This window comes from Carettochelys insculpta, chromosome 7 (assembly GCF_033958435.1).
Source record: "Carettochelys insculpta isolate YL-2023 chromosome 7, ASM3395843v1, whole genome shotgun sequence".
Classification (NCBI taxonomy): domain Eukaryota; kingdom Metazoa; phylum Chordata; order Testudines; family Carettochelyidae; genus Carettochelys; species Carettochelys insculpta.
In genome coordinates, this window is record NC_134143.1 from 29,934,243 (window position 1) to 29,952,718 (window position 18,476).

Genomic DNA, 18,476 nt, shown 5'->3' on the forward strand with positions numbered 1-18,476 from the left:
TTTGTTAACTCAGAAGTGAAAACCCTTCCAGCTGGAGGGGGCACAGACGGCAAGAAAAGAGAACCTAAATGAGAAGAGCTAGAACCACCAAATTCGGTCTACTGCTTCCTCTTATCACAAAGCCAGGTGAAGGTTTGGTTGTGCCAGGAAAACGACTAAAAAAAAAAAAGAGTTTGGAAATACATGTGTGATATCTCAGGTTCAGGTTCCCTTCTGAAACAGATTGAGATTTTTCTAATGCTAAAGACAACTTTTGTATCAAATCAAATTTAAAAGCTACAAAGACAAATGAACATAATGCTCAGATTTTCCTTCACTTACAAGATGACGTTCTACCATCTAAAAATAAAAACTCAGTAAAGTCAAAGGCCACATACATGGGCAGCCTCTGTCAACAGAGGTCGCTGTTGACAGAGAAACCTCAGAAGTACCTCTGTCGACATATAGTGTCTACATACAAAAAGAGATAAAAGAAAAATCCACTGTGCTAACACAGAGCAGCAAGACTGCCCTGCCCTCTCTCGACAGAATGGCTGCCCAGAAGCTCTGCAAACATGGCTGCCCAAGGAATCAGAAGCCTTCTCTGGTGACAGAAGTGTCTATATGGGAACTCTGTTGACAAAACACTGTTGACAGAGGCATTATATATGATTGGGAATAGGGATAATGCGGCCGAATTAACAGCTGAGTTCTGTCGACAAACTCTTGACAGAGCACTTTAATCGTGTAGACACTCAGTGAGTTTTGTTGACAAAAGCCCAGGGGTTTTTTGACAGAAGCTCGCATGTAGATATAGCCGAAAGGAGTTTTTCCTGTGTAATGACTTGTGTATAAGACAACAGGTCAAGTTCAGAACTGATACATGTGCAATGATAGTATTTAAATGACTTCATAGTGTGAAAAGTTACAGCAATACCATGGAATCCTTTTAAAAAATTAAGGGTTTGGAATAATACCTGTATCTGAAAGAAGACACCATGTTGTATACCCAACCTTTTACTTCACATTATTAATTTATAATTCACCTCTTTCATTCAACAATAAACATTAAAGATAAAATGTTCAAAAATGGACTCCTAATTTGGACTTGTCTCCGTTTCAGGGTGACCAATTTTAAGCACCTCATCTTAAGGTGTTTGAAGTTAGCCACCCAAACAATGAGAGACTGAAAAAACTGGACTCTTGAAAACATTGGCTGTCCTATTTGTGGGCTTTTATTAAATCCTACAGGCTTTCTCAATTTTATAGAACTGTGAAATAACCCCTTCCAGTCTGTTCATATCAGTGGAGGTAATTCAGTCTCTGCTACAACCATTCAATCAGTGTTCTCTTTCAGGCATGTCTAATATCCAAAGATATTTCCATTTCCATTACTTTTACTTTCCAAAATCTTACAAACTATACATATTTTCTGACTGTAATACAGAAACAGATAAGTCATAAAATAAAAATTTAGGAAACATTATACTATGTTTCATGTTTTTCTTTATAAATCTGAGAAGGAACTAAAGGCTAATTCCTACTAAAAGCACTTCAGAACTCTGAAATGGAAGCTGTCCAGTCTTGGAGACATCTTGTTTCTTAATTGAACTAATTCCATTTTTACCTGCTCTGATATCAACTTTAATTTTCATTCAAGTTTCCATTTTGTATCCCTGGGAAGCTTCTCTCTGGTTCTGGCATGTTTCCCTGCCACTCACTGATGAACACTGAGACAGAGAAATTGTTTAGTTTCCCAGCAATATCTGCCTCATCTGTTGCTACACTTCCCTCACTATCCTGCATGGAGCACATGGTCTCTTTCAATGACCTCTTGCTGTGTGGAGACTTTCTAAATCTCATGTTGCTTTTACTTGCAACTTCTGCAATTACCTTCCTAATCTTAGTCTTGACATTTTTCAGTTTATGCTCATCTACACCATGAAGAACTGTAACAAAGGTTTTTCATAAACACATTACATAAATCAGATAAATTTCTTATTATATGCACTTTTTGGTTATTTTTATCATTGTTACATTCTTTTCTATTTCTCAGCTTCTCACATTCTAGTAACCATATTGACGTGTCTCTCATTATTTTTTCTTAAGCTTTGTGTCCTTCCCTATGTCATGTGTGTGCTATGCCCCTGAAGCAGTGCTGGCCAAGAAAGTTGTGGAAGCAAAAGTGGATTTAAATCATATTTGCACCTTTTGAATTCTTGGCCTCGCCAGGGACTTAGGGTAGCTCTGAAAGGCACTCTGTGGATGCTCTCATGATCCAGAATGTCCAGACACACCCCTTCCCGGCCCAGAACGCTTCTGCTGACCTACAGTCATTCCATCAATACATCCCTATGCCAGAGACCGCAGAAAGCAAGCAACATAGACCTGTTTCATTCGTCCTATGCCATCCTGGGAATCAGAGTTATTCCCCAAAAGACCTGTAAGATAGCTGTGCATTCCCTCTGTATGAGGTAAATGAGCATAAAGAAACTATAGTGGAGTTCAAAACAGGAACAACTGCATTCCTCCCCACTTCCTCCTGATGACGACTTCCATTTAATTCAACCATCAGTTAATTAAATCCAACATTTAATTTTATCAAAACCTCAGGAATTAAATCCTTTGTATTAAAAATAACAAACTACACACTTTATTTATTTTGATTAATTGTGGTCATTTCTGGCAGGCAGTACTACTTAATTCCACCACTCAAAGTCAGTTGTCTTAAAAGTAAATTGCCATTTAATTAACAAAGGCAGCCAACAGTCAGTCAACAGTTTTGATCAAGCTAACTGGAGTGCAATTTATTCATTTCAAGAGAAAGCAGAATGACAAGATAGCAAGTGTGAAAAATCAGGACGTGGCAAGCGGGCAATTGTAAAATAAACCTCCAATAACCTGAATTATCCTGATAATATTGGGACATCTGGGTCACCTTAAAAAGACGATGGCAAGATATATATTTCTGTGCTTCATGCAGTACACCTTTGGGGTTTTCCTATTTTTCTTCTATAGCCTCTCCATTTGTTTTAATTCTTCAAACAAATCTGGGGTACTTTTTTGAGGGTTCACCCATGCTTGCTCTAATTTCAATCCTCATTAAAGTTTCAGTATTACAACATGCTCCAGGACTGGGTCCTAGGTTATGAGCCCTTTTTCCAAAATGGCTGTCCACTTTTTAGTTAACATGACTTCTTCGCTATTTAAAGTGAACAAGGACACTAAGTGCAAACAATTTGTTTTGGGGCTATGCACGTGGCCTGTGGTTTCTGCACAAAAGAAGCCAGGCAGAATTTGGCCTGGAATGAGTGCCTACTGAATTTGGCCTAAAAGAACAATTTCCACTTTTTGCTGACCAAAATCTGTAATTCTTGGCAGGTAATTAGCATCGCCAAGTCAACAACATAATATTTCATGGAAAATAAAGTTTCTTGTTCAGAAAATGAGTGCTCTTATTCTTGCCCTTCTCAGCAGCCTGGTTAGTTTCACATATGGCTGCATGTTTAATTAGTGATCCTTCTGTAAGTGTCTGCAATTAGCACAGTGATGATTAATAAAATAACCCCTTTAAAGCTCCATTTAGCCAGCAGAACTGCACAATCAGGTATAATTAATTCATCATTAATAAATCATGGCTGATTAACTAATCTGTTGATTACAAACACATTACCAAACAGCATCCCACCTGAGCTCTGGTGATTTTTCTACACTAAACAGAAATAGAGACTAAGAAGAAACAAACTACAAAAAAATCTGCATTAAACAGCAAGTATATTGGTTTGGTCAGGAAGATGTAGATAGGAGTCATGTTTAAAAGTTACTGGGCTTTGTTGGTTATTTGTCCCCTTGGGGAAGAAAACGATACTATCTATTTGTTAAATCTGGACAGGTGAACAATCACTGCTTCTTTAATGCAGCTACATTCTCATGGAGTTTTTCTAACAACACAGTTAGATTATGAGCCACGTCCACTCCATGAGCAAGCCTGCCAAGAGTGGCGAGCATCACCGAAAAAACAATTTATAACTATTGTTCCACCTCCACCAGGGAGCCTTGAGCCAGCAGAGCACCCCAAAAGTGGGAAAGTCTATTCTAGTAATGAGAAGGGTCAAACTGACCGTGAAACATGCACTTTCAGCACCATCTCAGGACTATGCTGTTACACAGGATTGAGGTTCCAGTACTAATGATTCCAAATGTTTAAAAATCATGAGCCCCCACCCCCCCCAAACTGGCTTAAAACAATGTTTTTTTTTATTGGTTGTCTTTTATATTTCTCTTCTGGCTTTTAAGCCTTTAAGGTACTCCATTCATATTTTCTAGATGTTCTCTGAAAGCAGAATCAGAAACTTGCTTTTTAAACAATAAAATGAGATTCTTGCATAATCTGTTGTCTTCAACAGAATTACAACTGTAAATAAAACGTCAGATGTTGACAGTCTTGTGAAGAGCCCCCCCCCCCCCAACCCCGTCACTGGAACCCTCCTTTTCCTCCTCCGCTGTCCTGGGGTGGGCTCCTCTGGGGGCTTCTGGGGTGCAGGGCTGGTCTCCAGGCGAGACTCCGGCTCTGGGGCCTGCTGGGGCTCGTTGGCCGAGGTGTCAAGGCTGGCTGGGGGTGGAGGAGGTGTACATGCGGTCCAGGATCTCCCTGAGCTCCCTGTAAAAGGGGCAAGTGGTGGAGGTGGCCCCAGACCAGCTGGCCATGTCCCAGGCCCAGGCATAACCCTGCTGCAGCTCCTTGACTTTACTCGTGACATGGTCAGGAGTGCAGACAGGGCAACCCTGGGCCGTCAGGCCCTTGGCTAGCCGGGTGAACGCGTCTGCGTTCCGCCGCTTGCTCCCCATTACCTGGAGCATCTCCTCCTTGGCCCAAAGCCCCAGCAGGTCCCAGATCTCAGCGTCTGACCAGGAGGGGCCCCGCCGCCTCTTCCCCCTCCCTCCAGCTAATGGCTGGGAGCCCTGGGTCCCCCTGGGGGGTGTGCCTTGGGGGTGCTCAGGGGGGTGACTGGCTGCCATGGGCTCTGGGTGGGAGATCGGGGCATCTGGAGGGTGCGCTGGCCATGAACGTGTCTGTGCTGCTGCCTGCACGCTCTCAGCTTCCTACCACAGGAAAATCCGGGGGCGTGGAGCTTTAAGGGCTGCTGCACATGGCAGCCACAGAGCCCCACAGGGGCTGGACAGAGCATCTCTCAACCCCTCAGCTGATAGCTGCTGTGGAGAACCCCACTATTTCAACGTAGCGGGACGCAGATCATCTACACATGTCCTACTTTGACGCTGGACACCTTCTGATGGGGATAGCGATTTCAACGTCTCACTGCCTTACACCAATTTCAACTTCGAAATAGCACACAGCGCACATAGACAAACCGTGTGCTATTTCGAAGTTGGGCCAGCTGTTTCAAAATAGCCGGCTAGTGTAGGCACAGCTACTGTAACTGAAATGCCATTTTAGAAAATCATGGGTGTCTGCAACTTCATTTAGGTGTGTGTGTGCACGCGTGTGCGCATGCAGTGGAATCAGTCCCTGAAGCTAGACTTTCTGGACAACCAGCTGCAAGCAGCACCTTGATGACCTGAGATTAGGAGCTGAGCCCTGCAAAAGACCCACCCAAGAAAGAGAAAGAGGTCTCACCAAGAGAAGATCAAAGTCCCATCTGCTGTTAGCTGATGACTCATGGTCATACAGAGTCCTGGGACAGTGGTGACAACTAATGGGCATACAGTGTCTTGGGGCAGTGGGACACAAGAGCTATGGACTGAAACATAAAAAGATGGGTGCAAAGCTGTAAGGTTGGGAATTCTTGGCTGGCTGGGGAGGCTGGAAGAGGCCTGGGGGCCTGGCCCTGGGCTCTTCCCCCTTGCCCCAGGATGGATAGTACTGAATGCTCCTGAGTTAAGCTGAAAAGAGAGCAAGCTGACAAGGGGATCATATGATTCACTCGCTGCCCCAGATTCATGACTGCAGGCAGACACACTGGACCTGCTATGCCTTGGCTTCCTCCACTGTCTCTATGCAACTCTTCACCTGTGTGAGTTTCCTTGTGTAAGTATATGAGTGCAAAAGGGTACAAGTGTGTATGGGTGCGTGCTTGAAAGCTAGTTCCCCTTTTTTCTTTAACCCAACAGTAACGTAGTGAAATACATACGAGTGTAACCTTGGAGTGGTCTTTAGTACAAAAAAGATAACACTATTCACTGAGTCGCTGGCTGCTGATAGAGAGGGAAGTTAAACATGCCCACAATGATCAGGACAATTCCTTCCTGCCTCCAAAAGGACAACTAGCATAACACCTACGGCAAACCTCAGATGTAGACACTCACAGTTCAGATACTAAAGCAGACACAAAGTGCTATATTGGGACATGAAAAAGGGGGCTGTTTATTTTGGATATATACAAACAATATGAGAAATGCATTTTGATATATTTATTAGATATTCTATTAAATTTAAAATAATGGAGACAAAACAACAGTGAGCAAACATACACAAAACAAAGTATTTAACTGAGTAATTTGTCAGTAATTTGTCCTTTAAAAAGGATCCATTCCTCCCTGTGTCCCTCGCACACTGAGGGCCCTGCACTTTCCTACTCTCCCTCTCAACACTTCCACAGCTCTCTTAATTGACTGATTTGTGCCCATTGCACCTTTTCCCTCCCTTCCAGAACTTGAACACTGAAATTCAGCTGATTCACAGCTTTCAAGCTCTGTGAGGGAGGGGGAGGAGAGGGGATGGGACACAAATCTGCCCATTCATGGCACTCCAGAAGTGCTGCGAAGGAGAGGCAACAGCAGGGACAGGACATGCTTGAGCGAAGTAGCAGAGAAGAGGCCAGACAGTGATTTGATATTGTGGAGATACACATCTCATAGAGCTGGAAGGGACCTCAGGAGGTCATCGAATCCAGTCCCCGCCCTCTTGGCAGGATCAAGCACCATGCCCTTTTTTTTTTAAATTTATTTTCCTCAGATCCCTAAACAAAACCCTCAAAGACTGAGCTCACAACACTGGGTTCAGCACGCCAACGCTCAAACCACTGAGCTATTCCAATGTAAATGTTTCTTCTTTATTATCTGAAACTGATGACAGTTCTATTGATATATGGATGATTACAGCATTTCTACTTGTTTTGAAATATTCAGTGTGCCCTGTATTAACATATTTAATCTTATTATTGGGGTTATAGTTAGTGCACATGACTGACTTCAGTCTTGCAGCCCACTCATTAGCCTTGGTTGCCTGTTGCTGATGAACACACACCCAAGATAGCTTTGATCAGGAACAGCAAGTTGTATGGTCCCATGAATATTCTGGGTCCAACCCCACAAATGTTCGGAGCCTGATCTCCTCCCCCAGCCCTGCTTGTGGCCCCCCCCCGTGTCTCCCCTGGACCATCCCTGGCCCCCATCTACTGCATCCACACACAATTCCCATGCCCCAGGTCCCTGCCTGAAGCAGGCAGGTGCCCTGCTGCTCTGTGCTGCGCTTCCTTGCCACCACTGGCTGGCTGCTTGCTACAATTTAAAAAGTAGCACCAAAGGCAGGCTGAGGGCTGCTATACCAGAAGAGGGAGGAGGCAAAGACACACATAATTAGCAGCTCCTCCCCCCACCTAGCATCTACCAGAAGGCAATTCCACCAAGATTTCATGGAACCAGAGCCAGGAGAGTCTGGACTTCACTTTGTGCTAAGGCTTGAGCGAGTATTTGAGTGTGTAATAGTGCACCCCCACCCCCCCACACAACCCCCAGCCCATCCTCTTGCCCAATGCTGGACAATAAGCAGCCCCTTCTCCCACCCGCAATGTGAGGATACGGTGAGGGGCAGCAGCAGGATGACAGGACAGGAGGAAGAGACATTCATGATGACAGCTTCCTGCCCCAGCACACACGACAGGTGAGGTACCCTGGATCACCTGAACAGCTGGGGTTAGGCAAGTCTTGTGACACCCTGTTCCCAAGCAGCTGCCGGGACTTTGCTGAGTGTCTGATACTGTGCCCCTCTTTGTCCACAGCCACTACTCCTGTTCCACGCTGGGCAAGGGGCAGTCCCATCCCCTACCTCAGTCAGGCTATGGTGAAGAGCAGCAGCAGGGGAGGAGGTGCACAAGTGATGGAAACCCCCATGCCTGGCATCCACAACAATGGAGACAAGGGTACCTACCTCCTGGACCCACCAAGGGCTCTATGACCACAGGTGGTAACAGGGTGAGTGTGCTATTGGGGGATACAGCGGGTGAACACTCACTGCTGTCAATGTGGGGGTTGGAGGAGTCCTCCTCCAAGGCCTTAGCCCCAGGGCAGCCTCTCTGCACTCCAAGCTCCTCATCCCCAACCCTGCACCACACAAGAACTTGTACCTCCAGTCAGAGCTTTCACCCCGTCCTGAGCCCCCTCCTGTGCCATAAATCCTTATTCCCACCCAAGAGCCCTCAGCTGAGGGAAAAAACACACAACAAAATCAGACGGCAGATTGCAGTATGATCATGTTTATAATAATATCTGATTAGTTTATACCTTCTAAAGTATGTAATTGGTTATATATGGGTATGTGGTACTGGTGAGCTGTAGCTTCATTTTATCCTACCAACAAATTGTTAATCTGTAGGACCAGGAACATTCACCAATGGATAAATTCTTAATAAAGTTGACTAGAGAAAAAAAGGATAACTCATCACACGATGGCCTGAATTTAACATCCAGCTTTTAAAATGAAGTTATACAGAAGAAAGATGTGGCAAATGTACAAGAAAAGGACTTTTCGGCAATTTTGGCTAGCAAGATTTATATGGGTGGAGTACAACAACAAATCAAGCAGAGCTTTTTATTCAGTCTACAAAAAAACATTCTGAAAAAAGGATCTTAACATTTTCTATGAAGGGCAAACCAACGTTTATTTCATCCAGATTTCAAGACTTGAGACAAACATCGCATAGTTTCACATCACACGAAAAATGCTCCTGTCACAAAAAATGGTAATGGAGGATGCTGCTGTGCACTCACAGGTAAATCTTTCTGCACAGATGACAGTACAGAAAGTACCACAATCAGAGAGGAATGAACTTCACAAAATCTTTACCAGTGTTCAGTACGGCTCTCATCAAGGAATGACATTACATGGACATAAAGGCTGTGTCTACACGTGCCCCAAACTTCGAAATGGCCATGCAAATGGCCATTTCGAAGTTTACTAATGAAGCGCTGAAATGCATATTCAGCGCTTCATTAGCATGCGGGCGGCAGCGGCGCTTCGAAATTGACGAGCCTTGCCGCCGCGCGGCGCGGCCAGACGGGGCTCCTTTTCGAAAGGACGCCACCTTCTTCGAAGTCCCCTTATTCCCATGAGCTCACGGGAATAAGGGGACTTCGAAGTAGGTGGCGTGCTTTCGAAAAGGAGCCCCGTCTGGACGCGCCGCGCGGCGGCAAGGCTCGTCAATTTCGAAGCGCCGCTGCCTCCCGCATGCTAATGAAGCGCTGAATATGCATTTCAGCGCTTCATTAGTAAACTTCGAAATGGCCATTTGCATGGCCATTTCGAAGTTTGGGGCACGTGTAGACGTAGCCAAAGAGAGTGATTCAATTTTAAGGCAGCTCTTGATGGTATATAGTACAGATTCATAGGAACTGAAACAGTGGCTTAGCTGCACAAAATACAAGTGGATGTCACATGAGGTTATTAACAAAATAATCAAAATGATGGCCCTAAGGATGCTAACACAAACTGTACAAAAGATAAAGGGTTCAAAATGTCATGCCATTGTAATGGATGAGGTTACTGATTTGTCAAGAAAAGAACAAGTTTTCTTTAAGGTTCTCCTCTAGTGGAGACAAGGAGTTTTATGAGGAGTTTGTTGGGTTTTACCAAACATGCATGTTTGGTGGGCATTGATGAGATCAAAGGCAAGGTTGAGCAAATCCCGTGCTGCGGCTTTATGAAAGTGAGACAGTGAACTGTAGCTCCCTTGCTGGACAATGGCTGTTTGACACCCACCTAAATATTGGTTATATTCCTTGCTGAGGAGCTAATATCTGGCTGATTCCTCTACTTATGGCATGTTTTAGTGATAACCATACAACACAATCTCTCATAAATTTGTGTGCACTAAAGATCAACCTATTTAGACAGAACAGTAAGTTTCAGCAGTTTATAACCTTTTCCCAATACCCCACATGGCATGCTTTATATGCAATATCACAGATTATATGCAAATGAGGAATATGGGGGTTACAGGGTGCTCCCCCAAGGTGTAGAGCAGGGGTGGCCAGCCTTTTTTCACTGGGGGGGCTACATGGCAATTTCTTACATGTTCTGGGGGGCCAAACACAAATAGCCCCAAACCTGCCCCCTCCCCATCCCCAGACTTAACCCCTCTCAGCCCCAAATCTGCCCCCCCGCGTTTTAACTCCTCTCAACTGCAAACAGTGCCCCCACCCACAGGCTTAACCTCTTCCAGCTCCAAACCCAAGATTAACCTACCTCCATGTGAAGCTGATGCTCTCCCCCTGCTGCTCCTTCACTGGGCCACCAGCTACTCCCTTCTCCCACCTGCAGCATGGGAGGCTCCCTGCCCTGCTGCGCTGATTAATAAATAATGGGATTCAACTTAATTGTTTCAATGGCCAATCCATCTTGCTCCCCTGCCAGCAGTTAAACCAGTTAAATTGAGTCCCATTATTTCAGCGCTGCAGGGCACAGAGCCAGAGGAGTAAGGTGGCAGCATCCAGAGCTGCAAATGGCTCCTTAAAGGAGCCACAGGTTGCCAACTCCACACCCCACAGCTGGCTTTCAAAATGGTTCCACTGTTGGCTCCACAGGCAAGAGGAAAAGGCTCCATGGGCAGAATTCTGGCCCACAGGCCACGTGTTGGCCACCTTGGTGTAGAGTGTCACAAGTATATTGCTAGTTAATACATTATTTTTATGTAATTCACCTAAAATGCAGTACATCAACAAAATGAATTCACATTCTTTAAAAATCTATGTACAGGAAGCTTTTTCTGACCCTCTTTCAAATTTAGGACACCATCACAACTCCAACACCTTATTTTCTTACAGTCTAATAAATTTCAACCATTAGAATATCATCATCATCTTCAATAACAAGCATGGGCACAGCACCCGTTGGTATCTGATGCCTCTCTGACTACTTCCTTCCATCCTTCCCTGTCCGGTGTGGAGTGGCTTAGTTAGAATACGGAGAAAGAAATTCATCTTATTACATGGCAAGTGATTCTGTTAGAAAAACATATAGTCTTACTTTTGGTACAATCATCAGTGAAGTGCAGTTTCCTGATGAATGAAGTCACTGAGAGATTCATTTCTGTTGCAATTTTTATGTGAATCTTCATACAATTCCTAAAATTGAAACAATGAAGAAATTCAATAGGAGGCTAGCAAATACTGCATCAGACTTTTCAGTAAAATAACCATGCTATCTTATTTTCAAATAAACTGATTTGTCCATTTACTAGAGAAGATATGTTATTATGATGCTTTATGCTTTTCTTCTGTTGCATTGTAAGTGATAAACAGCTGTCTGTCCCATTATTTCACGCATCTATGGAGACACACATCTCAAAGAACTAGAAGGGACCTCGGAGGTCATTGAGTCCAGTATCCTGTACTCTTGGCAGGACCAAGCACCACCACTAACAGGTATTTTTCTTAATCTATTTGCCCCAGACCCCTAAATGGCCTCCTCAAGGATTGAACTCACAACCCTGGGTTTAGCAGGCCAATAGAGGAGAGCATAGGATCATTCAAAAATGTACCACCCTGGAACTCAAACTCATCCATGAATAGAAGTCTTTCTGAAGACTGGAATTATAGCTCAAGCAAAGGCTCTGTATCTGACATCAACTTCTGTCAATTTCAAATCTCTTTATTTTTACACAAGTCCCCCAGATCCTTCCTGTCACTCAAGAGCCTCTACTAATGGTCATTAATTCTGGCACTCTTTCTCATGCAATTTCTAGGGAACCTTTTACTTGGAGGAAGCCACCAAAATGGAAGAAATCTGAAAACATTGAAGCTGGGTACCAGTCGCAGAGGCCTCTTTTCAAAAACCTGTTCTAACTTGCACTAGGGGTCCAAGCCAGTACAAAAATTGACCCCAGGATATTGGAACTGAAATTATAGTTTAAAGCCACATTCTCCCCCTTCCAGTTTCCTTTCTATAGAGGCTTTTATGGATTATAACTTAGCCAGACTGCTCAAAATCTGGTCTTCAAAGTACAGGTACTTAAGTGAATCAGTGACTCTTCCAAAACCCACTGATAATTGCTTCTAAAGGATTAAAATCTGCAGTCTAACTCCAGCCAAGGATCCAGAATTACAGAGAGAAAATAGTGAGTGCTTAATATCAACATATCTTTTTCTTAAACAAATTATCCTCCACCACTTTTTATCTGACTCTTGACTCCCCCCCACTGCCCTTCTTCTCTTCTGATTTGCCCACCTTGATTACAATTTTTCTGATTTATCAACGCTGACAACTATTCTTGGTTCTCTGTGTCTTAAATATTGAGTCTGTTCTAGCATGGCTATGGTCTGAAGAAGCGGGTCTATCCCACAAAAGCTCATGGCCTAATAAATTATTTTGTTAGTCTTTAAAGTGCTACTGGACTGCTTTTTTGTTTTTACAACACACCAACTTTGTATAGTAACTGAATCTCTTGATTATTCCAGAAGAATAGTTCTGACTCTTTACCCTTATAAATGAAAGAAAATGAAGGCCTACTAAAATGCCAGGGGCTTTTTAATCAGTGTTTTATCTGTAATGCTTTGTCACCCACCCAGTTCTGGATCCTCAATAGGATCGGTAATGTTTTGAAACACTGCCATCTTGTGGCAGCTTTGAAACGTAACATGATCTGAAATTACAACAACTACTGAAGGAACTCCTTGCTGCTACTCGGGACCTCATTCACCCAGACACACCATCTGAGCCGCAGCCTGGATTATTCTATTTACTTCCCAAAATCCACAAACCTGGAAACCCTGGACGCCCTATCATTTCAGGTATTGGCACCCTTACCACCGGACTATCCAGTTACGTGGACTCCCTCCTCAAACCCTATGCCACCAATGCTCCCAGCTATATCCGAGATACCACCGACTTCCTGAGGAAATTACAAAAATGGATGTAGAGGCTCTGTACACTAATATTCCACATAAAGATGGATTACAAGCAATCAGGAATACCATCCCTGATGCCACCATAACCAACCTGGTGTCTGACCTCTGTAATTTTGTTCTCACACACAATCATTTCCGTTCTGGGGACAATTTATACCTCCAGATTAGTGGAACTGCTATGGGCACCCACATGGCCCCACAATATGCTAATATATTTATGGCTGACCTGGAACAATGATTCCTCAGCTCTCATCCCCTATTACCACTCCTCTACTTAAGATACATGGATGACATCTTTATGATTTGGACCCATGGTACAGAGGCTCTAAAAGAATTCCACAGAGACTTTAACAATCTACACCCCACCATCAACTTATGTCTCGATTACAACATGCAAGAGATACATTTCCTGGACACTACAGTACTAATCAAGGATGGCCTGATCAGTACCACACTGTACCGAAAACCTACTGATCGCTATACTTACCTACACCCTTCTAGCTTCCATCCTGCACACGTGACCTAGATCCATTGTTTACAGTCAAGCTCTTAGGTACAATCTCATTTGCTCTGATCCAACTGACAGAGACCAAAAACTACAAGATCTTTACCAAATATTCATAAACCTGAATTACCCACCAGGAGAAGTTAAAAAACAAATCGACAGGGCCAGACGCATACCCAGAGACCAGCTACTCCAAGATCGGCCCAAAAAAGCCAAGAACAGAACACCACTGGTCATCACCTACAGCCCCCAACTCAGACCACTGCAACGAATTATTAAAGACCTACAACCTATCCTTAATCAGGATGCTACACTCCAGAAGGCCCTGGGTGACATGCCTGTTCTTTCCTACAGACAACCTCCCAACCTCATGAGGATCCTCACTAACAGCCACAGTCTATACCCCAGGAACACCAGTCCTGGAACCTTTCCCTGCAACAAAGCCCGCTGCCAGCTTTGTCCACATATCTTCTCTGGAAATACCATCACTGGACCTAATCAGGTTACTCACAGAATCATGGGCACTTTCTCATGCTCCTCTACTAACATCATATATGCCATCATGTGCCAACAATGCCCAGATGCTTTGTATATTGGACAGACTTCTAACTCCCTTAGACAAAGGGTCAATGGGCACAAAACAGACATCAAAATACTCCAGATCCACAAACCAGTTAGTCAACATTTTAATGGAATGGGGCATTCTGTCAATGACCTAAAGGTATGTGTGTTACTGAAGAATTATCGCACCATTCTGGAAAGGGAAGCAGCCGAGCTGGCTTTTATGTTCAAATTCGGCACATTAACACATGGTTTAAACAGTGATGGGAACTTTCTGAGTCACTATGGGGCTCATCTGGATACTTGGTTCAATCTAATTCTTGACCTTCCCTCCCACCCTCCACCCTCTGATTTGCTCACCTTGATTATCTTTTTCTGATTTGTCCTCCTTGCTTACTGTTTTTGGTTCTCTGTGCCTTAAATATTGAGTCTCTTCTGGTCTGGCTATGGTCTGAAGAAGTGGGTCTGTCCCACGAAAGCTCACCTAATAAACTATTTTGCTCGTCTTTGAAGTGCTACTTGACTGCTTTTTGTTTTGATTGTGTATAGACTAGCACGGCTTCCTCTCTGTTACTATTTCCCATTTTTGTGTTAAGTACTCAATATTTCGGAATCATCAGCTAATGTCAGACTTTCAAAAACATTCAGTACAGTATTGCCAACTCTCAAGACTTGATCAGGAGACTCACAATACTTGGTAGCTTTTTTTAAAGTCCCATATCCTCCAGTCAGGTAAGTATATGAAAATTTCATTTTGCATTTTTAAAGTAAAATACTAGACTTTGCTGAAGAGGATAGCTTGAAAATATGAACCTAACAGCACTCAGAGAAGGCAAATTAAAATATCAGAAACCTATTAAAACTACAAAGGCAAGATGTTTAAGACAATCTCATCATTTTGGGGAGCGTCACTCATTTTTAACAGGTACCACTGTCATGAAGGGATAGGTTAAACCTTTTTTCATCGGGGGCCACACAGCTATTTTTTACATGTTCTGGGGGCCAAACACAAAATAGCCCCAAACCACCACCCCCCGCCCCCAGGCTTAAACCCCTTGGTGACAAACCACCCTCCCCAGCCTTACACACACACACCCCACAGCCCCAAGACAAGCCCAGGCTTAAATACCCTTCCTGAAGCCCCAAACCAGCTCAGATACCTATGGCATCAGATACCTATTTAAACCTTGGCCTTGCTGAAAATGAATTATTATTAATACATGTATATATTGCCGTGAATGTGTTCTACAGACTATGAAAAAGGCTGAGTTCTCCTCCTGGAACAGGGCAAGCCGGTGGCGCTCAGTCATCTGTCCCCAAAGCCGGGCACCCAGCGATCCCCATGACACAGAGAGCAGCACTTGAATTCCACCAGCCCTTCGCTGGATCTCATGCCTTCTCCCGGGCTTCCCCCCAGTCTGTCTAGCATGGCAGATCTGGCACAAGGGAGAACTGCCACCTGGTGCAGGACTGGAGAGACAGTGGCTGGTGGGTTGGGACTGTGGCTTCTGCCAGCTGCAGCGAGCTGGGACAGCAGCTTGGGACAGCACAGGCAGAACCGCAGGGAGCAAGGGCACTGTCCAGGGTGGTTCCCACTCCACAGGGAGATGCCGTGGCATACTGGGTCCTGAGCCAGGACGGGGGCTGAGCCCTGGGTACTCCCTCTTGGAGAAAGACGGCTTCTATTGGGTGGAGTGGGACTGGCTGCAGCTTTTGGAGACCAGAGCAGGGCCAGCCCCGCGCAGCCGCATGTGGCACTTCAGGTCCCTCCTTGGCACGTGACCGTGGGGAGGTGCTGGTGATCCACAGCCCATGCGCTGACTGTGAGCCCCTGACAGAAGCTGCAGTACACCACCCCTGGCCAGCTCTGGGGCAGGACCTGGAGGAGGAATCAGTAGCAACAGCGTCCTGAGCTGCAAATGGCTCCTTAAAGAGCCACAAGCAGCTTGGAGCCACAGGTTGCTGACCCTGCACCCCACAGCCAGCTCTCAAAATGGCGCCACTGCTGGCATTGGGGGCCGGATTCTGGCTTGTGGGCCACATGTTGGACACCCCTAGATTAAATTATGGCCAGTCAGTGATAGGTATTATAGATATATGAATGCCTAGAATTTCAGTCTTTACTTTCTAGACATGATTATAAACAAAAGACTGGGAATGTGATTTGCACGTTACAGATTCAGCAACATCTAAGCCTGAAGACATACTGAGAAAATGGTTCGGAAGCAGGAACAATCACAAGCATCTTAAGGGGACATTAATTCCAAGACCCACTGCTCCAGGGAGCCCCAGCAAGACTGTGTGACAAGAGTGAAAGAGTGCTGTAAACGCAGCACACCCACATAAGCAGCTTGACCATGACTGCTGAAGTAAATACTGAGGAGACCTGCATTGTCATTCCTGAGATGAAGTGACGGTCTCTCTGCTCTTGCAGGGGTTATCAACTTCCCTTGAGTCTCTGGGAACTGGGAGGGCAGGGAACCTCTTTCACCAACACTCCAAACAGGAGTTGGGGCATGCCTCAGGTTTATTTAATCCAATCCCACATGAAGCAGGAATGGTTCTAGGATTTCTTTTGGAATGAGAAGGGAGAATGCAAGGATGTCCTTCAGTTCTCTAGAAACTTCATCAGAGTAGATAGAAAATGGCTGTTTTAAATTTTCAATTTAAGAGACAGATAGTTTAGATAAACTAGATTAGACAGAAGCAATGCGAGCACCCATGGATAACTCCACCAATATTCCTCAAACCATATCTTGTTAAACCAACTCCTGAAAGGGTAGGCAATTCTGCACCCCATTTTAACACTTGACTTCTCCGGTGAGACTAACAGAGGGTTAACTGGTACCACTTGTACAGGCTTTTGAAGTATCAGCGAGGTAGCCAAGTTAGTTTGTATCTTCAAAAATAACAAGTTCTGTGGCACCTTATAGACAAACAGATACTTTGGAGCACAAGCTTTGTGGTCAAAGACCCACTTTGTCAGATGCAAGTTTTTAGTGATTTAGACAATGCCACCAGGAATTGGATTGAAACTCCCATACAGTTATCAAGCGAGCTAAAGCTGAACATCCACACAGAGGGAAAAGTCTCTTTATCCCAGGGGCAGGGAACCTACGGCTCATGGGCCGGAGCTGGACCAGAGCTTGCCTGGATCTGGATTCCAATTCCAAGGATCGGTGCTCCCCTGACCAGTACTGGGGAGGGAAGTGAAAGTCAGACAAGCTGGGACTAGATCCAGCCTGCAGGCTCTGATTGGTGGGGGGGATGGAAGCAGCTCTGCTCCTCCCCTTCCCCCAACCAGGGGAACAAGAATGGAGAGAAATGCTGGCCAGAATCACTGGAGCAGCAGGGGAGGCTGTGTCCCTGGGAGGTTGTACAGGTAAGCACTCCCCCTATCACCAGACCCTGCACCCCCTTGCACACTGCTGCACTCTCCTCCTGCCCAGACCCCCACCACACTCCTATACCCCTCCTCACACTCAGATCCCATACCCACACTCCACTCCTGCACACTCCCACACCCAGCCTACTTCTGCTCACTACTGCTCTCCCAGACCCAACCCCTAGCCTGCCCCATACTGTCCCCGCCACCCAAACCCCACACCCAAAGCCAACTTCCCAGCAGCCTCCTCCCACATACCAAACTCTTCATTTTAGCTCCATCCCAGAACCTAAGGAGGCCCACAATATCCACTATCATGGGACACCTTGATGTAGAGCTAGTGTGCAAGGAGATTAAAGAAAGTACTGTAGTTTTTTATCTGCTTCTCAGTCAGGGCCCATGTCAGTGAGAGGGTTTTTTTTTTCTGCTTCTCACTTTAGTGTGGCTCCCCATTCACCCCGACTGATTTTTCTGTGGCTCAGTGGCCCCTGTCCCAAAAAAGATTCTCCACCACTGCTCAATCAAATTAACAGTCCCCCAAGCCTCCTATTCCTCCTTGATTCACGCAAGTCTTCATTCCCTGATCACTCTGACTCCCTGGCCTGTTTTGTTTCAGCATGCATTCAAGATCCATTCTACTGCAACTGCCTGCCAGACCAGATTTCAATAAGCTAATTTTCTAATGCTTTTATCTGGAACAAAATTAGTTTATTCCTAAACCACATACATCAACCTAAAAATGTGCTTCTTCAAAAAAATTAAACAATTTTCTTTGAAAATAGAATTTAGTGCTCAACAAATTACGTTAAAGCGTGGGTTGGCAGCCCGCGGCACACATGCCATTCTGGGCATGCAAGCTGATTTAGAGTGGCATGTGGCGGGGGCTCCTTACTGACCTTCCTT